The 25,185-nt window shown below is 39.2% G+C and overlaps 1 long non-coding RNA gene across 1 annotated transcript; it reads right to left on the bottom strand.

Annotated features, from left to right (window-relative positions):
• Nucleotides 1-313: 313 nt before the first annotated feature.
• On the bottom strand, nt 314-25,185 carry LOC110299584. The gene is made up of 4 exons (XR_002378481.2): nt 25,097-25,185; nt 4,024-4,088; nt 2,281-2,570; nt 314-1,396 (listed from the first exon to the last, which is right to left on the bottom strand). It is a non-coding gene; the product is annotated as an uncharacterized LOC110299584 (long non-coding RNA).

Genomic DNA, 25,185 nt, shown 5'->3' with positions numbered 1-25,185 from the left:
CTGCAGATTCTAAGTGTAGGATCAAATCATTCAGAGAACTAATTATATGTAAACTCTGAAGGGTGGGCTGGAATCAGGGCTATTAAGATGGCTCAGTGGTTTAGAGCATTTTTGCTCTTGGACAGGACCTGGGTTTGATTCCCAGAATCCACACGATGGATGGCTCACAACTAGCCATAACTTCAGTCCCACGGTATCCAACATCCTCTTCTAGCCTCTGCAAACACCAAACATGCACATGTTACACATACATACATGCATACACAACACCCATACACTTAATAGAGTAAATAAGTCTGCAAAGAAGGCCTACCTCAAAAGAGATGGCACTTCATGAGAGTATGAGATTTACCAACAGCCAAGAGCGTGGTCTAGACTGTGTGTCTCCAGCTTCCCTGAGTCTTCTTCCTGCACACATGCTCATGAATGTTTAAAGAGGTGGTGACAGCTGTGGGCAGAGGCAGCTAAACTACTGCAGACTGCAAATGCCCAGAGTGGGTCACAAACTTTGCTACTTTTCTAACCTGTACCCAAGTGTCTGGACACCAAAGAACAGTTTACAAAGGTTTACAAAGGTTTCAACGGCACTGTGAAATAACATAAGCAGCTCTATAATGAATTGGAAATCAATAAAGCATTAAAAATGCAAATACATTCTTGTTAATATGATATAATTGTGAGAAACTTTTAGGCATTCAATTACCATTTAACACAAAAGCCTGAAAGGATTTAATTAGGAATCCTTCACCTAATTGAGGTCAAGATTGTTAGCAGTGAATGTCTAATTAGCTTGCTTACAGCAGCCATCTTCTTTGAAACCTCCATTAGTAGAATCTTTCCTTAAAGACATCCCTTCCTCCATTACACATACTTGCAGAAGTAATGTATCAAAAAAAGTTGAATTCCAAATATAGGCATTCCTCTGATTTATGGACGGAGACATTTCAGAACCACTGAAAGTACCTGCCGGTACAAGTAAATGTTTTATATGTTTTGAGACCTTTCCCCCTAAAGGAAGTATTCTCCCACTCTCCTTTGGCACATCTGAATTGGTGGCATGGTAGATTTTAACTCTCTATTGCATCATTATTGGACCATTACTAGGTACAATAACCGTTACTTGATAGGTTGATACATTTTGCATTGCTATGATGATAATCCTTGACAGACACAAGCAAGTTGAAGACATATTTGGGTTCAGGGTTTAAGTTCATCATGATGGGGAAAGCACAGCAGAGAGATTCATATCATGGCATCTGGGACATGTGACATAGGCCATTCACATCACAGTGGATCAGCAAAAAGTCTGTCAGGACCCAGGGTTTAGGTACAAGCTTAAAATTCTGTCACTCTTGGTCTACTTCTTCCACATAGATCCCCATCTTCTAATGGTTCCCTGGAAAATAGTGCAGCAAGAATTAACATTTGAAACACCATCCTCCTGTGCAGGGTACTTCAGTTTATGTCACTGATCACAGCACTGGTAACAGTCGATCTCATAACTGATGGTAGTTGCAAAACAGGCTGGTAGAGTATATAATCAGTATATAACCGATGTATAATAGCTAGACAAAGGGACAATTCTCATCCCAGAGAGGATGGGACAGGATGGCAAGGTACTTCATCAGGGTGCCTAGCAGATGGCACATAATTTAAACCAAAGACTTACTGATCTGGAATTATCTATATAATATTAGAGACTGAAAATATTTTAATGGAAATCATGAAAAGAGAACCCTTCTGTAGAGTCTCTACCTGAGAAAACGGTGCTGTGGCACATGGCTTTGACTATACACTCTGGCTGTAGAATGCCATGGGGGAATGCATGATGGGTAATTCAAAACTAATTAGTTCTACAACTTTGGAGCAGGGTGTTCTACAATTTCAATGGAAAACATAAAATGCATCCATATCTTTCAGGATTGTAAGACAGAACTTGGGTTATCTTTTGGCTTTCATGATTATTTTAGACAAGAGCTGCTTCTGGGAAGTAAGTCAAAATTAATGTGGCATTTGATATAGTTCAAGGAAATACCAGGCTGGTCAAAACAAATTAATTAAGATGACCTCGGATCACAGCAGCATTTCTCACAGATGGAGGAAGGGATTCTCCTGTTCCCATCCCTAGTCAGCTTTGGACCAGATTTTGGTCTTTCACTCTCTCTGTACAAAACCTCAGCCAGAAATAAAACCTTGCACCAAGTCATCACTGTAGGCTTTTTGCTTAAGTGAATCTAGAGCCCATTTTACCCTCTCTACTATCAAGGCCTTCATAGTTACTTTGATGGTAAGGCATAAAAAGGAGTTCCATATTGTTGAAGCCTCATAAAGATCCATGAAGATTCTTTGATGTAGAATCTTCTGTAATGGAGGTCTTCTTAACCATCAATGCCCCCCAAGGTGGTTGGGAGAGAAAGGGGCAGTAGGAATAGAAAATACAGAACTGCCCAAGGGCAGTGCCTTGTTTCCATGGTAAATACCTGAGGATTTTTCCAGCTGGTACTTGGGATATGCTGAGGAAATCTGGCCTGAAAATTGCTATCCAGGTCAGGATATTTAAAGTCAGTGTTCTATAGAAACACATGTTGAGAACAGTTAGTTTGGAGAAAACACCCGTTTCCTAATTACACCTAGCACCAGCAACCCAAATTAGAAATGTATATCACAAACAGCCCAAGGGCTTCCTTAAAGGACAACCTAGAACTGATGGTCACTCAGTTCACTGTGCTTGAGGCTTAATAACATTTGTTATGGTTGCTTCCCTTTCTTTATGTGCATATTTTTCTTTTTCATTTTAATTTTGAAATTGATTTTTTTCAAGATCACAGATGAGACATTGATTTTTTTCTTTATCTTGGTTATAGATTGTGAAGTTCATGGTCTGCCTGTCTAGAAGTATTGTTCCCTGCTGAGGGCAAACCATCCCTCTTTCATCCAAGACAGTCCTCTGTCCAGAACAGCAAGTTCTCCCATAGTCCACAGCCCCATCACTGGCTACTTTCTTCACATAGAAGCTGTTTCCCCCTTCCCTGCTACTTTTTAATCCCCTATCTAGCCATCATATAAATGTCAATTCAAATGGCCAATTGAAGATCTAAGATACTAGATAAAACTGACTGACTTTAAGCAAGGAGATCTCAAAGAATCATAAGGATTTCCAAGCTGGAGAGAAAAAATAATCCCAAGTCTTTCAAGTCTCGATACACAAAATGTACTCAATGTATGCATGTTCCGTGTATACCCCAGGTCCACAGTTGGAATGGCTGCGTTGAGTCATCCCAAGGCCATAGGTTAGGTAGAGGGAGATTTCATCCAAGCATTCTAACACACCAACTGTCACCCTGTGAACTTAAGGGTAGATGGAACCCAGTCACTGAAAATCATTAGGATTATACCAAGAGCTTTGTTATATCTATTCTCACATCTAATTTGTTACTTACAATCTGTTATAACTGTATGCACTCCGGTATCAGTTTCATACCAGGCCCAATTCCTACTCTAACTCCCCGCATATTAGCTAAATTTGTTACCAACCTCGTCTTAGAATATTTTTACTAATTCTAAGCTCTCAGCTGTAGACACTGGCCTGCCTAATATTTTCCATGTCCAAACAGTTCCCCACTTCAGTTTCATGTAAGGCCATGACACTGACAAAGAAGACATAAGAGAGGCAATAGTCAAACCTTGGCCAAAGAAGTGAAAATGAAACATTGGCATGGAATCATTTTATTTATTCACTAAACAAGTATGACTGATCAGTCTTGTTGGCTAAAGGCACACGAGGAGCCACGGTTTGAACTTTCAATGCCAATTGTGAATATTAGCTCTGCTCCTCCTTGATAGTCAACACTGTGTGCTAAGCCAAGTGATTTATCTCCTGTCTCACTTTTGGCTCTCCACCTGTTTTTCAAGTTTTTCCATCAGTAGCTATGACATGGATCACATATTTTTTATATATAAAGATTAAAGAGATTGTTGCTCTTTATTATTTTATATGTTTTAAGATAATGTTTACCCACTGACCTTGCTGTTTGTGTAAATATATTCAAAATGAAATCTTGATTGTCACCTTCATTTAAAACTTGATCCTAAATTTGTAGGGATAGAAAATTAAATTGTGAGAAAAATATAAAAAGAAGAGTGTTAAGCTGTGTGTGATTCATAACCCTACCACTCAGAAGGCTGAGACAGGAGCATCTTGGGTTCAGTGACATAGTTGGACAGATTCTGTTTTTTAAAATGAGAAAAGGCAATTAAATTACAAAAATATAGGTGTATGTTTACTGAAATGGAAAATAGTAGCTTGAGAAACTATTCAAAACAGCTCCTAAATTGTCTGATGAAGTATATAAGGATTTATTATTAATAATAAAAATGTCAAAGTCACAGTCATAAAAGAGCCCAGGACTTCTCCACAAAGTGGTGACTTCCCTCTGGGTCACTTGCTTCTATGTATCAATTACATGGTAACTGATTTCATTGGGGACTTTTCTGAAGGTGTCTCTTCCAATAAACATGGTAGGTCTATTACATAAAATATGAAAAGTGACCAGATTTCAAAAGAGGACATAAACATTATTTCATGCCATACAAACTTCCTTTAGTTTCTGTGACAGACCTTTCAGTGTATTTGGCTTGAAACAATGAAATGCAACAGATGTCACAACTCTAGAAGCATCTTACAGGAAGTAGGTGTGGAAGCAAGAGCCAGCACTGTGGTTATGTGGAGAGAAACATGAGTTTAAAATGCTTTACACAGAATGACAATATTTGGTAAGAATAAATCACACATCTCCAATCAATTGCTTCGAACTTCATCTGATATTTATGTCTCTATTTTGGGAAACTACAAACACATTTTGAAAATGATGAATTAGTGGTTGCTTTCCATTGAGTTGATATATAGTCAATTTCTTCTATTATTTGCATACAAGATCCTTAATTATAAAGCTAATTACAATATGCTAATATAGTCTATTATTAATTTTTATTAAACCATAATGTATGCATAAATTGTCATAGATTTGGTGGGATCAAATTTTCATACTTTTACATTTTAATTTGAATGCGATAACTATTTGGTTTTTATTTTGCTCTCAAAGCTAATTGCAATTCGATCTGTATTCATCGCTGTATTTATGCTTTCAATGTCTTTCTTTTCCTAATTCTCATAGAAAAGAAATAAAGAGAAGAGAAAATGAAAAAAACATTAGGGAGACAGCTCAGCTTTTAATGTGTTTGCAGCAGAGCCATGAGGCCCCTAGTTGAAGCCTTGCTACCTGTATGAAGTGTTGACCATGCTGTGTGCTTCTGACCCTTGAGCTGGGGAAGCAGCAATAGAAAGATGTCTGAGGATTGCTGGCAACCAGACCACCTTAACCCATGAGCCCCATGTTCCACTGAGAGAACTCATATCATCACACAGAATGGGCCATCTCTGAACCTGAGGAACCCATTCTTGAGATTGGCCACTGCCCTACACACACACACACACACACACACACACCTGTGACCTGTGTAAGAGTGCATATCTAGATGCACACGAGCACACGCACAAACACAAAGATAATGATGCTATGATATAGGCTGTGTAAACTGAAATTATGCCCCTTTATATCATAAATTATATCATATAGTAGAGATTAATAAGCACACCAATTTAATTGTAGAACTACCCCTCACTGTATATTATCACAGCAAAGAACCACCAACTTCTCACATATAAATGTGAAAAGAATGGACGTATGTGTCACATCTTGACATCCTATCTGAATCTCTTTATCCTAGACATAATAGAGTCATAATAGAGTAACGCCTAGGATAACAGACAGTAGTGTTAAAAAAAAATGGTGTGAAGGGAAGTTCCGTTTTGGGACAACAGGGAAAGGGTTACAAGCAAAGGAGTAAGTATTGGATAAGTTTGACTTCCTCACATAAATAAAAGAGATCCATTGCAATGGCGCGGTCCCACTGGAAATATGGTTAAGAATCTTTGCAAATCAGCTGCTTTATGGATTTTCAACCAAAACAAGTATAGGAATTGTTCAAATTCCCATACAGTTTTCCCAAGTGTTGTGGTTTCTCACTTCTGACTTTTATCTTTGAGGAATGTATGCAACACATATACGCTACCACCCATCTCTTTATTTAGCCTGTCCTCACCATACGTAATTCCTTCCCTACACCAATGTCATTTGGTCCGTGCTATTAAGGGCTTTAATATAGAGATGCTGCTGCTTTCCTTAAAGATCAACAGATGATTTAGGTATTGCATGGATTACCTTCATTTCCTTATTTTCTCTCTTACTTTCAGTTCTCTTAATTTTTTTCTTTTCTTTCTTTCCTTTTCTTTTTCTTTCTTTCTTTTTTCTTCCTTTCTTCCTTTCTTTTTAAAAATCTAACATAAAAATCCAAAATCAGAGTCAAATTGAGAAAAGAAGACTGGTGATAGGGACATCATTTCAGAATGGTTAGCTTGAAATGAGGTGGCAAAAGATATGGAGCTGTAAATGGGATAACTTTGGATATAGGGGATGAAATATGTACCCTGTGTGCTGTGTATATGTACTTAGGATTGTGTACAAGCACACATGTATACACATACTTCTTATTATAATTCTAAAATGATGGCACTTGACACATATTAAATCAACCCACCTACATAAACATGGATCTTTATTCCTTTCTGTTGTTGTGAGAAGACATGCTGACCAAAAGCAACTTAGGGGTGTCAAGGGTGTATTGCACACTCACATCCAGATCATGGTTCATCACTGAGGGATTAAAAACAAGAACTCAAGCAGAAATTTGAAACAGAAATCATGGAGGAATAATGCCTGATGCCTCATGCAGCTTATATTTAGCTATTTTGTAATATAGCCTAGGACCAACTGCTCAGGGAATGTTGCCACCCACAGTGGGCTGGGCCCTCTTATGCCAATTATCAACTATAACAATCTCCCACAGATGCACCCACAGCCAATCTAATCTAGGCAATTCTTCATCTGAGACACACTTTTCAGGGAAAGATTGCCCTTCTCAGGTAACACTAGGCTGTGTCATTTTGACAGTTGAAGCTAACTATGACATACACTGTTTTCTTTCTCCATGAAATGTTATATTATTTTTTATGTTATCTTAGTAAGAGATCTTGAACAAGTATGCACTTTCCAGTTTTAATGGAAGTTAGACATAAAAGAACTTTAGAAAGCCTACAAAGACTTTACATGCTTGGGGTTTCCTACCAAAAGGAACCAAATGAAATCAGTCACCCAGCTGTCTGACCCTGCAATGGTAGGTTGGGTCCTGTCCGGAAAGCTTTCAGATATATCATCCTGACTTCATTCTTTTGGTGTGTTTCCATCCTATAATGTTTGAGAGCACAGCAGATAGATGGAAGGAATATTTTCAGTGACCTTTCTCTACAATGCTAGAGATTCTGTTGCTTTTCACTCAGATTCTGTAAAGTCCGGAGCATGCCTTCGCCAGTCTATAGCACCTTGTTTTGGCACAGCAAATAGGGTTATGGAAAAATGCCAGTCTGTAAGCAACAACAAATAATTTAAAGTTATGAGGAGCAAAGAATAGCTGAAAGGAATTCAAGGAAGATAAATGAAGTGAGAGAAGCTACCCAGCTGGCTAAAGACCGAGGAGCTTCATGTGAGTGAACTGACAGGGTCTATCTCTGGCTTCTCATTGAAGAATATTTTAAGAACATGGATGTCAGAAGCTCTATTTAATGCATTACTTGCTCTTCAACACATTGCATCATTATTGCTCTACCCCAAATCCTAAGGGTGTGATTGAACCTATCAAGCATACAATTCCTATAAACAATATGTTTTGGTTATATTTTGTCATATTGACTCAAACCTAGATGTGTTTGGGGAAATCTCAATTGGGGAATCATTGTAATTGGATTGGCCTATGGGACATACTATTAATTGCTAACTGATCTGGGGCAGCCCTGGCCCACTAAATGCAGCGTCATCCTTGAGGCAGATGATAGTGGGTTGTATAAAGAAGATAGCTGAGCAAGCCAGATGAAGCAAGCAAGTGAGCAGCATCACTTCCTTGTTCCTTCTTCTAATCCTGATTAAGTTCCTGCCCTGACTATCCTCCATGAAGGACTATAATCAGGACAGGAAAGCCACATACCTACCTTACACACACGAACCAAGTTGTTTTATCACAGCAATGAGAGGTAAACTAGAGCACAAAGTTCGGTTGTAATTTCATTACTCTGTTCATGAGAAAAAAAATTTCTGAGTTTCTACCATGAAGCATACATAGAAGAATAAACAAGACAATGAGATGGCATACAATGAGACTGAACAGGACAAGTTGACCATGACTGATATCGCTTCTCAAGAAGTAACAGATTCGGGAAGTGTTTTGAACTTTCAAAACTGATGAGTCTTTGTGTTGTAAACCAGTTTTTTTTTTCTGGCAGGAAATGACCAGCTGGCATATAAGGTCTAGAGGAAGTAGTTAACAGAAGAGTGCTTTACATGATAAACTAGGGCTGTCAAAATTAAAATGAGACTGACTGTGGTTCCTGGCAGCCTGGATCACAGAACAGAAGGGAGTTGACTAGAAGCCAATGCTGTGGGGGCAGCAGCCAAAGAGCAGCATGGAACACCATCACCCAATGGAGACGACACTGTTAAGCTGGCCAGAGGTGGCTGTGGAAAGGAGGCAGAAGTCTAGGGGTCTAGGGGTTGTAGAGATGAAGAGGATGCCAACAAGGGGGATGCTGAGTGAGCTGTGTGTAGGGATAATCTCGTATGCACTGTGTAAAAGCATCACTGACAATAAAGAGCTGAATGGCCTATAGCAAGAGAGGAGAAAGTGGGTGGGATTTCCAGAAGAGAGAGAGGATGATGGAAAAGAATCAGACCTGGGAGATTCACCACAGAGATGTGAAGGAAGCCAGATATATGAAACTGAGGAGATGAAAACAGCCATGTGGTAGAACCTAGATTAGTATAGATGTGAGAATTGAGTTACAAGCTAGTTGGGAACAAGCCTAGCTTAAGAGCTAGGCATTAATTCATAAGTAAATAAGCCTCCATGTGAATATTCAGGGACTGGGGTGAACATAGAAAAGCCCCAATGGTTACATGTGTGCATGGTCACTGCCTTCACCATTTCCAGCCATTTATAGCAAGCTATTCCTTCCCTTTGTTCATACATGATATCCTCATGTCCCCCCCTCCAGTTGCAGAACCTTGTCCTAGAAGGGACCATGGGTTATCAAATAGGCTACGACACCAGTGTCAAGACCAAAGCCAAGTCCAACTTTGACTCGTGACAAAGACACTCACTCTCTTTGACCACACTTTGTTTTGATTTTTCTGAGTTGTCTTCTTGGTCATCTTGATTAGGCTTGACCTCAGTTTCCATGTCTGTTTTGACCTTGTGTAGCCTGTATCTCTCATTCTCTAAGCCCATGAAATGAGTATCTCTCTACCTTTGATATTTTGTCACCTTCATATGTGATGAATTCATTCCCTCCTGTCTTTAAGGTATAATTATATCTTAGTTAGTTATATGTTAGTTACTTTTATATTATCGGGCTTAAAATATCTGATATAAACAATATCTGATAGGAAAACATCCATTTTGATTTGTGGTTTCAAAGGGTTTAGGAAATGCTTACTGAGTCTTGTGAACTTTGGTAGGACATCATGGTGGTAGATTCATAGGGTGGAAGATTGTCCTATATCAAGGTTTACATAAAAACAGAGAAATTAGGGCACAGAAAGAGGGCAAAGCTAACAATGACCACCAAGGAAACACCATAGGGAACCACTTCCTCTAACCTCTGGTTTTTCTATACCTCTGGTTTTTCACCATCTCTCAATAATATTGCCATATGGGAACATATCATCAAATGAATCAATTCAATAAGTCAAAGTTCTTACAATGTATTTATCTCTGGAAACACCATTTCCAACACCCAGATTATACTAATGTCCTAGGCATTTCTAAACCAAATCAAGTTGACAAAGAACATTCCCATCATGGTCATTTTGTTAAGATCCCCCTACTCTTATTGTTTATTTGTGGTGGTTTTCCATCTGCAGAATGCCTCCCTATATTGGTTAGTTGTCAGTTTCCATGTATTCTTTGTGTACTGAAAGTTGAGTCGAATCACTCTTTCCTAATAGGCTAGTTCTATTAAATTAGCTTTGAATAAAATCATTCTTATTTTAACATATGTCAGAATCATTTTTCCTTAACCTGTGTTCACCATCCTCTATCTCTGTATCTCTATATCTCTCTGTCTCTGTCTCTCTCATCTATCTATATCTATCTATCTATCTATCTATCTATCTATCTATCTATCTATCTATCTATCTATCTATCATCTCTGTCTCTCTGCCTCTCTATTTGCCTCTCTGTATCACTCTTTGTCTCCCTGTCTTGCCCCCCTCTCTGTCTTTGCAGAGAATAAAGTTCCTCTGCTTTCTTTTCCTAGGAAAAGGCAACTAATCAGGAATAGGAGACTCTTCTAGGTAGTTCCATGACCTGTGGGCAGACAAAGCCTCAGGTCATCCCTCTTCCTGCTGATTTCAAGGTTATCCAAAGTAACCATACTAACAAGGATCCATTACATAACATACTAATATGCTTATGGCATTGAAATCATGCTATAACTTTGTCTTTTAGTCCAAGCAACTGGAATCATCAGTGAAGTTAAGCATCACCATACTCTAGAGATCAGCCCAGAGGTTTCTTTAGCTTCAGTAGCATTAATGGATGCTTAAAAATACTGCAGAGGGGAAAGGTGGGTTTCCCCATGCTCTTGTACTCTCTTCTCCACTGGAATCTCAGTCCTGGGCAACACGCCTGGTATTTCCCTCCACTAACACTGGAGAGTAGCACATTTGAAATCTTTTATTAGACATGTTCATCTCTCACCAATAGGAAAGCACTGCGGAGGTCTATAGTTGCATTTGTTCTCCCTGTGACAAAATGCCTGCTATGAGCAGCTAAAGGGGAGAGATTTCTTTGGCTCACAGCTCTGGGGAGAATCCATAATGATAGGTAAGCCATGGTGTCTTTCCTACTATACCATCAGGAGGCTGCTTGCTTACATCCTGGCAGGAAGCAGCGAAAAGGGAACGCTGGTACTCAGCTGCCATTCTCACAAATCCCACCCCACTCTCACCCCACCCCCCAAACCNCCCCCCCCCACCACCACCCCCAGCTCAACCCCACCCCCAGCTTTTATTTTCAGTTCAAGATTCTAGTTCATGCGATAGTGTTACCTATATTCAAGATAGGTCTTATCACTTCATTGAAATTCTGTGTAGGTGTAGTGTTTTTGTGCACTGTGTAAAGTTTATCTTTGTATTATTCAAATGCTGATTTCTCTGCCCTCATATCTCCTTTGCAATCGGAACACAGCAATGTAAAGCTTATGTCAAGAATCGCATGTCTCAAGTCTGTGCAAACAATGCTCATCATTTATCCCCTACCTTGTCAATGAAAACTGAGAAAGCCAATAACTCAGCAATAGAGAGGATAGGGCTGGACTTCTGCCAGGCAGGGAAGTGGGGAGAGAAAGAGAGGAGAGAAGAGTCACCATAGAAGAAGGGGTCCAGAGAGACATCAGGCAGAATATACCTGAAACACAAATATCCAGCCCAGCCCAGAGACCCAGACCAGTACAAAAATGCATGCATCTCAGAGATTTTGGCTGGGGGTAGCCAGATTGGATTGGAGGATTAGACTAGCATGTTTAGTTATCATACTTTAAGGTGAAAACAAACTTTGGTTTCTCTATATCATGATTGGGGAACTAGCTACAGTAAAGAAAAACATATTCTGTATTAATTTACTGCATAGGTTTATATTAAATTTACCATTATAATTCTGTCTACAAATAGTCTCATAAACACACCCAAAGATGTGTGTCCCTAAAGTTCTAGGAATTTCTTCTTCTTCATCATCTATTATTAATTATTATTATTACTATTATTAATGTATTTTACATCTCAATTGCAGCTTCCATTCCCTCTTCTCCTCCCAGACCCCACCTCTCAACTCCATTTCTCCAACCCATTCTCCCCTTCTCTCAGAAAAGGTGAGGCCTCCCTCTCTTTCGCAGGATTCTCCAAAATCCACGTAATGTTTGGCTATGGGTCTCTGCATTAGTTCCTATCACTTGCTTGGTGAAGCCTCTCTGTGTACAATGCTAGGCTCATGTCTGCGAGTAAAGTAGAATATCACTTATAGTCTCAGAGGTGGGCTCGCTCTCATGGGATGGGTCTCATAGTCTCAGAGGTGGGCTTGCTCTCATGGATGGGTCTCAAGCTGGGACAGTCATTGTTGATCCTTCCCTCAAATTCTGTTCCATACTTTACTCCTGCACATCTTATAGGCAGGAAAAAATGTGACTGGGTTGGTGTCCCAATCCTTTAATTCTTTGGTTACAGAGATGGCAGTTTCAGGTTCCATGTCTCCCATTGCTAGGGGTCTTAGCTATGGTCACTCTCATAGATTTCTGGGAGTATCTATTGTCCTAGATTTCTAGCTTGTCCCAGAAATTCCAGCCCCCTTATATAGTTGTTTCTCCTGGTACTTATTCTCTCTCTCTCTCTCTCTCTCTCTCTCTCTCTCTCTCTCTCTCTCTCTCTCTCTCTCTCTCCCTCTCTCTCTCTCTCCTCTCTCTCTTCTCCCTATACCTCATCCTACCTTTTCCCATCCCCACCCCCTCTCCCACCTAGTCCCTTCCATATATCTGCCTTCTGTGTTAATTTATTTCCTTTTCTCAGTGAGATTCAAGAATTTCCCCTTGGGCTGTCCTTGATACTTAATTTCTTTGGGAGTTTTGTAGCATGGTTATTCTATACTTTATGACTAATATTCACTTATAAGTGAATATATAATATGTTTGTCTTTCCAGGTCTGGATTACCTCACTCAGGATGATCTTTTCAAGTTTTATCCATTTGCCTGCAAATTTCTTGATGCCATTTCTGTTGATGGCTAAGTAATACTCCACTGTGTAAATGTGTAAAAGATAACTTTATCCATTCTTCAGCTGAGGGACATCTAGGTTGTTTCCAGTTTCTGGATATATATTCCATTAGTTTTGCAACTTTAGAGAAGTCTAACTAACACAGAATTATTACCAGGAGTGGAGTGTTTCAGCTGGTAGATCTCTTGAGTTCAAGAAAGGCCTGGTACAGAGAAAGTTCCAGGTAAAGAAAAGTTAAAGGACTAGATGTGGTGATACATGCCTTTAATTCCAGCACTCGGGAGACAGGGGCATGCAGATCTCTGAGGTCAATCCAGTCTAGAGAGCAAGTTCTAGGAGAGCCAAGCACAGGCAATGAAGAAAATCATCAAAAGCAGAAAGCTGAGAAGATGTAATAAAACAAGGGGCCATCCCTACTCCAGTGTAGGCAAGCAGCAGAGCTTGGCAGCTTCGGCTTCAGCTACATGGCTCTAGCAATAGAATCAAGAATAGAAGGGGTTATTAGGACAATTAATGTTGATTATCTGGAGCAAAGAAATTAATGGTGATTAAAAAGAGACCAGCATCACTGATGTGAAAATTTCTTGGAAATGTTTTCTGAATGCATGAAGCCAGATATAGATATTGTGCTGGCTGCCAGACTTGGTAATGTGTAAGAATCACCCTGGTGGCATGAAGGCAGGAAGGGGTCATGGAGAGCAGTTGAGGCTTGGCACTGTGAAAGTCCAAGTGAGGCCACTGGTAAAGGTGCAGTCTCAATTACAGTTGATGGCCCAGGACTGAAGGGGACATGCAAAGAAGTTGAGGCTCGGCACTATTCAGAGAGCCTATGACAATCTATGGTGAAACTACAGACCAGTTGAAGCAGAAGACCCCATTGTTTTGGAGATGCTGGTACCATGGGATGACCACCAAGAACAGCAGCAGCAGAAGTTGTGTTGCAGAAGCTATGAAAGTGAATCCTGAGTCACCTTGGAGACCACAAGAGGTTAGAGATGACAGAGACATGGGATACCTGCCAAGGAAAGGTGTTAACAGGGAGTGGAAACAGCCCAAGAGAAAAAAAAAACAAAACAAAAGGATACTGCAGCCAACCAAGATGAAATAAGTTAGAGATATGAAAAGCATTTTTACATCAGACATAGAGATTGAGTTTGGAGTTTGTCCAACTGGTTTTCAGTCTTGCTTTGGTCCAGTATTTTCTCACCATGCTCCACTCCCCATGTTTTGGGATAGTAATTATATCCTCTGATGATGAAAGTATGTGATCTGTTTTTTAATTTTGATTTTATAGGAGATTGCAGTTAAGAGATTGCATGAATCTCAGAGGAGACTTTGAACTTCCTACTTTTAAACATTGTTGAAACCCTGAGAAACTATGGGGACTTTTGACATTGGGCTAAATGCATTTTAGCATTATGTTATGGCTTCAAGCCTATAGGGGCCAGGAAGTGGAATGTGGTGGTTTGAGTAAGTTTGGCCCTCATAGATTCATGTGTTTGAATGTGTTTGGCACTATTAGGAGGTGTGGCCATTTTGGGATACGTGCGGCCTTGTTGGAGGAATTGTGCCACTATGGATATGGGTTTTAAAATCTCATATATAAGCTCAAGCTGCATTCAGTGTGCAAGATCATCTCCTCCTGACTGATCAAGATGTAGAACTCTTGCCCCTCTAGCACCATGTCTGCCTGTACACTGCCATGCTTCCTGCCATGATGATAATGAATTGAACATCTGAAACTGTAAGCCAGCCCCAATTAAATGTTTTCATTGTGTCTCTTCACAGCAACAAAACCCTAAGATATTCAAAGTTTTTAATTAATCTTAATTTATTAATTCATATTAATTAATTAATCTTAATTATGGTTAATTAATATTAATGCCTGGGCTGTTTAAGGGCACTGTCTTCTTTGCCAATCTGTTAAGGATATTCCATACTTTCTCTTCTATCAGATTTAGTGTATCCAGTTTTACGTTGAGGTCTTTGATCCACTTGGACTTGTGTTTTGTGCAGGGCGACAACCAAAATTAACTATACATGAGGAGATGGAGACTAGAATAGAAGAGACCCAAGTGAACATATTTGTCACTACAGCTATTGAGAGGAGAGTTAAGAAGAGGATAAGAGCTCCACAGAGCAGGTATAAGGGTGTGTAGGAACTCAATGGGGTGTCCATTGAGCAAGATTCTAGGTTCAAGTCAGATAGACTACACAGAGGCAGCTAAAAGTACTTGGTTAGAGAGACAATCTTGTGAGCAAGCAAGCAAGAAAAAAATGTATTAAGAAATAATTGCCAAACACAGTCAGCCTGTGGTGCTTTGAATAAGTATGACTCCCCGCCCCTCCCCAGACTCCAATGTTTGAATGCTTGGCCGGTACGAAGCCACACCATTAGGAGGTATGGCTTAGTTGGAGGAAATGTATCATTGTCAGGGTGGGGTTTGAGGTCTCATATGCTCAAGCTATGCCTAGTATGGGCATGGTCTCATTCTTCTACCTGAAAATCAAGATGTAGAACTCTCAGCTCCATCAGTACTACGTCTTTCTGCATACTGTCATGTTTTCCCCTCATGATGAAAATAGACTAAAACTTTGAAACTGTAAGCCAGCCTCAATTAAATGTTTCCCTTTATAAGAGTTGCTATGGTCATGGTGTCTTTTCATAGCAATAAAATATGACTAAGACACAGCCAATACCTAAATCTCATGGCTTCGCAGTTATGATCAGAACAAAGATTTCTTACTTTCACCCATATGTCATCTGTTAAACTAGGCTACACCCTTTGCTAGTCTCTGTTCTTCTCATGGGCCCCTATACTGCTCCAGATATGAAGGAACCAATTTTGGGCAGACAGGTAAGGTCCCTGGAGAGAATAATGCCCTTTAGATGAGAGGCAATGTCAAGTACCTAGAAAGGCCTAGGGAGGGGGTCAGTAATGGCTCTGTCCATCCATACATTCCACCAACAATGACAAAATGGACAAAAGAAAACTACTTTCTGTGTATCTGGATAGTTGAAATCCTTTGAAAAACACTGCTTCATATCACTAAATCATGCCAGTTCTAGTGCAGGTCTGCTCCCCTTAGAAAGTGTGATTTTAGCTAGCTTTCTTTCATGGAAGTAATGTGCCTTATTTTTCTCTCATCTATTTCTATTACAATGCATTCTCTAGCCAGTGTGCACTCTAACCACAGGACCATCTCTCCAACCCTAACGTTGATGTTTGAGTTTTCAAAATCATGTCTTTCTTGTATAAAATTTTACATACTTGTGGTATAATCTTTTATAATAGCTTTGTTTTTTAAGATTTGTTTTTATTTTACATATGTGAATGCTTGTTTGCCTATAGGCTGAATATGTGCCTGGTACTCATGGAGGGCAGAATAGGGAGTTGAATGGCCTGGAACAAGATTACAAATGGTTGTAAGCCACTAAGTAGGTGCTAAGAATTGAACCTAGGTCTTCTGGAAGAGCAGCCAGTGCTCTTAATAGCTGAGCCACTTCTTCTGTCTGATATAATCTTTCTATCTATTTTCATATTACTATGGCTAATATTGTAGGGTATCTTTCATATCTATATTCCTAAAGCAAATTGATCTGTAGTTTTCCTTTCTTGTAATGTTTTATTTGGTTTTGTTAGTGGGGTAATGTTATCCTTACAGAATCAATTACAGAGTGATGTCTCTGCTTCCATTTCTATTATGAAGAATTGGCTTAATTTCTTCCTTAAATGTTTGGAAAGTTGTCAGAGAAACATCTGGACCTGATGCTTTCTTTTTCTTCTTCAGAGTAATTAATTATTGATTCAATCTCTTTAATAGATTCAGGCCTCTTCAGATTATCTCTTTCTTATCTGACAAATTTCAATAGCTTGTTGTTTCCCTGGAATTGGCTCATTTCATCTAATTTATGGAATTTGGGGTAGAGAATTGTCCATAATTTTCTTCTTTTATGCTGGTAATATCTACAGAATCAATAACAATGAGCCCTGTAAGTTGCAATGCTCATCACCCCTCTCCTCTCCCCTGCCCTCCCTCCCACTGCTCCCTCCTTTCCATCTTTCTCTTTCCCCTCTCAGCTCCTTTCCTCTTCTTTTGACTAGCCTAAAACATCAGTCACTTTTCTGTGGCTGCCACCAAATACATGAGTTAATTATCTTAAAAAGAGGAAGAAGCTTGTTACTGCTCAGAGTTTCAAGGTACCATACTGTGATTAGTTGGGCCTTGTGCTATGAACCTGTGGCCACACAGTGCACCATGAAGAGGTCATGTTGAAGAGTTGGCCTGTTAACCTCATGGTTGCCTGGAAAAGAAGAGAGAAAGGAACAAAGTACAACTATCTGCTTTAAGGTCACACCTTCCTGATTTGATCACCTTTAAAGGAGACTCCATCCACCTCTTAAGGATTCTACTACCTACCATTAAGATCACAGCAGGGACCCAAGCCACATGGGCTTTGGGGGGCCATTTTGACAGTGAAACAGAACACATGCCTAGTGGTTTTTTTTCTATTTAAAGAATCGTTTTCAAAGCTTAGCTCTTGCTTTTGCTGGTTCTCTTTGTGTTTGCCTCCAGAGTCATTGGTGCCTGTCTCCTTTTTTTTTTTTCCCATGCATTTTCTTCTTTTTGTTTTAGACTTAACATTACTCTTCTTTCTCTGAAGTTTCAAGGATGGAAGTGGCTGATGCATTCATTTCAGCCCTATCTTTTTCTGCTGCATTTATTTAATGCTAAAGATTTGCCTTTAAGCACTGCATTTTTGTGTCTTTCCAACTGTCATGCTGTATTTTTATTGTCACTATACATCTGAAATAATCTCACTGTCATTTGAGACTTCTCTGACTCATGGGTTATATAGAAGTATGTTTTTCTTTGTTTTTAATCATCAAATATTTGGAATTTTTCCAGTTACCTTTTTTTAATTTATTTTTTGTAATCTAATCTCATCATGTCATAGCACAGGGTTTCTGGTTATTTTACAGGTTGATAGTGGGCATTATAGCCTAGGAGCTTGGTGAATGTTCCAAGTGACTGTCATGAGAATATGTATTTTGCAGTTTGGGAATGTAGTGTGTTATAAGTGTCAATTAGATCAAAATGATTGATAGCCCTATTGTGTCAACTCTATAGTTACTGATTTTCTACTTTCTTGATCTATCAGCTACTGAAAGGAGTGATAAAAATCACTGACTATCCTAGTGGGTTTCCTACACACAATTTTGTCAGTGTTTGGTTCCTGCTGTGACATCTGATTATTAAGTACACATGTATGAAGGGTCATGACATCTTCCTGGGGAATTTGTCTCTTATTATTTCTTCCATGTCTTTCTTCTTCTTTTCTGGTCTTTTTCCTTGTATGCCAATTTGCTTTATCTAAAATTAATACAAATTATCTAATACTACTTTTTTGCAGCAAAAGACATATACTAAATATGACTTAAGAAAGATGCAGGAAATTGTTTAAAAATAAATGTGTTTTCTTATTAAAGCCTTATGACTATGTATATATTTTACTTTCCGGAGAATAAAAAAGTATAAAAGTGATTGTATCTTCAGAGTAATTAAATACTTCTGAAAAAGAGCAAGGACAAAGACAAGGACTAAAACAGGCAGAACTGGCAAAACAGAGGGGTATTGAGGAGAAGTTCGATGCTGAGGTCTTACACAAAGCCGACATACAGATGCAATCAGCTGCTTTCTAACACAAGGACACACATAATTCAATAAAGAAAGGCAGTTGTCTTCAGCACACCATGCCTGAATGACTAGCCTTCCACTCCCAGCCAATCAGGAAAGAGTTGGGGCAGGAGATGAATATAATCAAAACGTATTGTACCAAATTATCAAAGAACTAACCTTTAAAAACTGAATACATGCACATATCTCTCATCTTGTAAGGAAGTTATCTTACAAAATGTACCACAGTTCCCAGTGCAAATATAAAATTATAAGTATAAGACATTTAGGATAAAGCATCAGAGAAAATTTGGGTGACTTGTGTTTAGTGATAAAACTTTATGATCCAGGAATGAAAGTTAGCAGTTTGGCCTTCACTAAAATTAAAATATAAGGAAAGAAACCCATGAAGTTTGAAAAAAATACAAAAGAAGAGAAGTGGACAGTGAATACATTCTAACACTTAGTTATCACATGTCCTTTGGGAACCTCCATAGTGGAATTACCATCCACCTCTTGCAATGACTTAGCCCCTAAAACATTGAAAAATGTTGGTGTGTAAGCAGAATAAGAACAACAACAAAAAAAAATAAAACCCACCAATTTTTGCCCTACTGATGGTGAGTTGGTGAAAGATAATTGACTCCTGGTTCTTTAAGAGCTTCCTATAAAGTTAGGCAGAGCTGAACACCTGAAACAGTAGCCCTTTAAAGGATTACTTGGCTTTCTGATTGAGGAGGCTGGAGCAGGAGGGTCACAAGACAAACCTGTGTAGCATGGAGATAGGCTGTCATCAGAACAAAAGCAAAAAGAAAAGGAGGAAAAAGGAAAATGACCTCCACAAACTATCCATCACTGTGGGACTGCATATGATAACTTGCTTCATAGCTGCTAAAGCTCAACATAAGGAATGAATGTCAAGAAATGAAGAGTACGTGAATTGTCATAGACTGGGACTTAGATGGAATATTGCCTAGGGAAGAAAATGAATGAGCTGATAATTCATGCAAAATCAGCTAACTCTCAAATGTCTGATAAGAGTACATCAGGCTGTTAAGAGTATATGCTATGCGATTACATTCCTGTGGCATTCACCTGCTGGAGGGGTGCTCCATGGTTGAGAGCACTTGTTTAAGAGAACTGGAACTAGGTTCCTAGGATCCACATGGTGGCTCACAAGCATTTATAACTCCAGATCCAGGGGATCAGAAGCCCTCTTCTGATCTCTGTGGGCACTGCACACATGTGGTGCACCCACATACATTTAGGCAAAACACGCATATACATAAAACACAATAAATAAAACTATGAATTTGGAGACAATTAGATGTTTGGAGAACTACACAAGAGATTTCAAAGGTTTGGTGGGAACTAGTGAGTGACTGAAGAAAGCATGGGTCAAACGTTTAGGTGGTGGGTCCATAATCTTGTGTGTGTGCCCAGTTGTAAACTCCAAATCACAAAAGAAACAGTGTCTTGGGCTGGTGATATGGCTCAGTGGGTAAGAGCACCCGACTGCTCTTCCAAAGGTCCAGAGTTCAAATCCCAGCAACCACATGGTGGCTCACAACCATCCGTAATNGGCTCAGTGGGTAAGAGCACCCGACTGCTCTTCCAAAGGTCCAGAGTTCAAATCCCAGCAACCACATGGTGGCTCACAACCATCCGTAATGAGATCTGGCGCCCTCTTCTGGAGTGTCTGAAGACAGCTACAGTGTACTTACATATAATAAATAAATCTTTAAAAAGAAAAAAAAAAAAAGAAACAGTGTCTTGGCAGGATTCTGTTGCTGGGAAAAGACATCATGGCCATGCCAATGCTGAATAAAAAGGAAGCATTTAATTGGGGCTTGCTTATAGTTTCAGAGATTTGGACCATGCTCGTCATGATAGCACCAAAGCAGACATCGTGCTGAAGAAGCAGCTGAGAGTTCTATATCAGGATCTGCAGACAGTAGGAAGATTGAGAGCCACTGGGTTTGATGTGACCTTCTGGAGACCATATGATATGCTTCTTACAACAAGGTCATACCTCCTAATTCATCTCCAGTAGTGTCATTCCTTGATGACTCAGCATTTAAATAGATGAGACTATAGGGTCCACTCTGATTCAACCATCATACTGACTGTGGAAAATGTTCGTGAAATCAAAAAACCAAATCAAGCAGGATGTTTGGAATTCCGGAATGGAATATGGGCTATGAAAAATGAATTTCCTGGTATACAGAAAGCCTCCAATAATCTCACATAAATCAATAGACAGAAATGTTGTCTGACCCATGGAACACTAGAAAAAGGTGTTTTGATTAGAATTATAAACCTAATAGCTATGCCAACACACAAAAGCGCATGCATACACACATACACACACACACACACACACATGGATAATGTGTATGTGTGCATGCATGCATGCATCTATGTGTGTATGTGTTTGTGTGTGTATGAGTGTGTACATGTATGCATCTACATACACACAAAAAGAGTTAGTGTGCACACACCATGTATGTGTCTGTCTGTACATATGCATGCGTGTTCACAATTGTGTGTGTGTGTGTATGTGTGAATGTGTGTTTTTCTCTAACTGGTAAATTTGTTTCTCATTGGGGTATATATTAATTTGGAATTGTTCACATGTGCTAGAGTTGAGGCAGTATTTATTTTGCTGAAGAAAAGCATTTTAAGTTAAGTTAAAATCCAGAATGAGCACTGTGTTACCAGAATGAAGTCAGACACATCATATGACATACAAACACACATATATGTGTGTGGTATGTGCATACATAGTTAATTATATTGTTAATTGTTAAATGTAATTGTTAATGTGGGGCATTAAGTATCTATATATAACCCAGCCTTTTCTGTGTGAGGGCCTTTTAGATACAACTAAGATGAACATATGTGAGCGTATGTAGTGGCTTAATACTGGCCTTAGATACAATTATGCACCCTTGAAGACATAACTGGTTTTAGTGATGGGACAAAAGGGTAAGCATGGATAAGATATGGAAATAAGATAAAGGGGTGGGGATGAGGTGTGTAAAGGAGCCAATTTAAAGCTGAAATAAAACCAACACTTGGTGATTTGAGCCATAAAATAAATAACAGGGTATTGAATGACAAGCCAAAGTAAATACCAATGTGTCATACTGATATAAATAACTAATTGAATAAATAAATGTGAGAGAATTAACTTTTGTATGAATGAAATCAAAATTATATATATGGATAATCCTCCCATCCTGGCGGTGAAATTTGTCCTCCGCGCCCTCCATCTCCACTGAATGTAGATTAAACTTGGTCACTTGATCTCAGACAACAGGTAGGAAAGTCAAGGAGTTTTTAAGTTAGAGATATCTGTAAACCTGGCCTTAAACCAGTTGCAAGAGTTAGCGCCATTGAAAAGATCATGTTGGAGACCATCTATGTCTCACTATCAGGTGGCAAAGTATATCTGTGGTTGTCCTCTCCCAAACAGATGGCCCAGATAAAACCATGAGGTAAAGGTCTGACCCCTCTCACACTGGAGGACGTTCAACAGAAGCTCTGCATGGTCCTTTGTCCAGAGTGGAAATCAGAACAGCCGAGGAATGGTTCAGATTGGAGGGAACTGGAGAGACTTGAGAACTAAGTGTGGCTTACATTCCTGTATGGGACCCTGGAAGAGAAAATAAGCATTCACGGGGGACAGGCATCTGAAAGAAACTAGGGCTCTGTTGATGCTGAGATTCCAATGTCAGTCTCTTAGTTTTAACAATCCACCACGATACCATAAAATGTTAATAATAATGAGGGAAGCAGCACAGGATATGAGAGCTGCCTATGATAATGTCCCCGCTCTTCTGGATACCTTGTAGGATTCGCATACTACTGTATCTCCTGTTTGAAAAAAAAACGCTATTATTTCCAAATTATAATAAATCATCTTTTATGGAGAGTATATACTCTTCATGTGATAATCAAAGGAAAACAGTCTAGCCGAAAGGACCACATATTTCTGTTAATGAGCCGTGGAAATCACTGGGTAACAGAAATATTTCTGACCTTCAAACCTAAGGAAACCATAAAAAAGATCCCAGATCTCATTATCTTCATGTGAAATGAGTTATCAAGCAGGATTTCTTTTATTTAGAGCAGTTGGTGTTTCGTATTTCTTTCGTGAAATTCTTTAATTTTGCAAGCTAGGCTATTCTTGAGTTTAATTGGGAGAAAAGACTCGGAGTGCCCTAACTAAGCCCATTAAATATTGGTGAGTCCCCCATTCGCACCACATGGAATATGAGAGCTATTTTTACTGTGGTAGGTGGCTGACTTGCTCTGAAAATATTAAAGCTCCAAATAAGCCCAGCCGTAAGAAGTTAGGGGGTATGGTGCTATTTTTGGTTTGCTCATGGAGAGGATGCTACAGCTGTAAAATTCATAGCATGCTTAGCCTCCACCTTATAAGGACATAAAGCACAACATAATACCAACGAAACCACGCGCGACTGGCCACTGTATGGAGAAACACTACAGTATAGGAGAGCATGCCCTACTCTCAGGCATGCGCCAGTTACCCTCTCTGTGGTTTTAGAATCTAACGCACAGTAAGTAGTCGGACAGGTGAGTGGGGATGGCAGGATCTGCAGTTTTGACCAGTCAACGGTATTTAGTAGAATCTGCGATGAAAATTAATGGCATGCCTTTATTAAGCTACATCAAAGTAATTATACTTTCCTATTTGGAAAATACAGCTTCTATATTTCCTCTCTCCTACCGACAGTCTCGTATTTGGCACGGCATCCACTTCATTAACAGAAGCTGAGCCCTGAGAGCAGAACAGCTGGAACGCAGAATCAAGCAGCTTCCGTGGCAGAAATAATAAATAAATAATAAATAAATAATAAGAAAATAGAATCAAAGCTCTGTGCTAATGTACTCAATTGCCGAACCTCATTGGTTCTGAACAGTTTAAATTATGTTTTATTTTATCTTGTGCAGCATTTCAACTAAGGAAAACAGAGAAAATGATGACGAAGGCAAGCTGTTCTGTCTTGAATACTTAAGCTGACTCCAGTTAAGAAAAGGTTGCAGCATACAGCTTGAGGTGGGTTTGGGAACAGGAAAGCAGCCTTCCTCTGGCCTCTTGCATTTAATCCATCCTTCTAATAAAAGGTAAATTTGACATTCTTCCAACTACCACTAAAACTGTCAGAAAATCCTTTAAAATTGCATTTTAAAAAATCAATAGTGCCCCTCCACATCTCTTAAATTGGTCAGTTTTGATTTCCTTGTTCCCTGAAACACTGCGGAATTCACTTGAGTATAGATGGCCTAAGCCAGTCATTAGGAAAGTCTTTAAAGACAGACACCAAATTTAGAGAGTTAGATATCACATTAAAATGGCTCCTTAGGTGCTCTTAGGAGGAAGGACCTGATATATCCTTGAATATAGGTACCATCTGGATCAAGCCCAGTTAACAGTTCATTTAAGCACGACGTATATTTGGGTTTAAAATATAGTATTCTAAACTCACAAGCATGGCTTTTAAACAAACCAAGAAAGCCAGATGTGATTTGCAGCCAAAGTGGGGTTTTAAACACTGTCCTCTCCCAGAGTTAGGGACACTGAGGACTGATTCTCTGCTTTTGCCTGACTTAGTAGAGTCCTGATAGAACTGCTGTTTTGTCTCTCTTACTTAGCAAGTGATGAATATCCTCCCCAAAGTAGCCAGACTCAAGAGGGCATTGTTTGTTTGCACAGAGATGATATATGTACCATTTACTTTACAAGTTAAACATATTACAAGTTAAATTCTAATTAATTTCTTCTTGGGATGTTAAGGAGGGTGACATTTCCAACAACACTCAATGCTGTAAAAAAAAAAAAAGATTAATTTTGTCAGATATAGTGGGTTGTGCTTTCAAATAGGAAATGAGCAGCAGACAAAGAAAGATTCAGGTTTTTTTTTTTAAGAAACATTTTATTCTGAAGCAACTATATACTCATATTTGTGTAGGATGTGAATTAATAATGGAGACCTAAATAATATATGACATATATATGTAATCTAAAAGCACACCATCTTCAAATCATTCTGATGCCCTTAAAATATCATTACCATTCTCACTGGGGAGAACTGTTAGCTCTTATGCACTCTATACCCTTATGCACTCTATACCACTCTATACCTTATGCACTCTATACCCTTATGCACTCTATACCACTCTCAAGTTAAAGGAAAACCAAAGGCCACATATTTGCAGACCATGTGTAGTATGTGAACTTTGCTCTCTCTAGTGGGGTAGTCTTGGCAGAAGGCTATAGCTTAAGCCCTTCAGGAAGATGGAGAGTGGTGTACTTGGCATCCAATATCAGTGAAGGATTTCACCCAGGCACAACTGGAACATTTTCCAGAGAGCCAAGGACAAGGCAACTGTCTCTTACCTGGATCCTTTTCACTAAATGATCCACTTAGATGATTTCAGGGCAGGAAAGTCCTCTCATATTCTAAGTGCAGTTCCATTATCTTCTTG

The sequence above is a fragment of the Mus caroli genome, chromosome 8 (assembly GCF_900094665.2).
Source record: "Mus caroli chromosome 8, CAROLI_EIJ_v1.1, whole genome shotgun sequence".
NCBI classification, from domain to species: Eukaryota; Metazoa; Chordata; class Mammalia; order Rodentia; family Muridae; genus Mus; species Mus caroli.
This window is presented reverse-complemented; position numbering and strand designations above follow the sequence as displayed.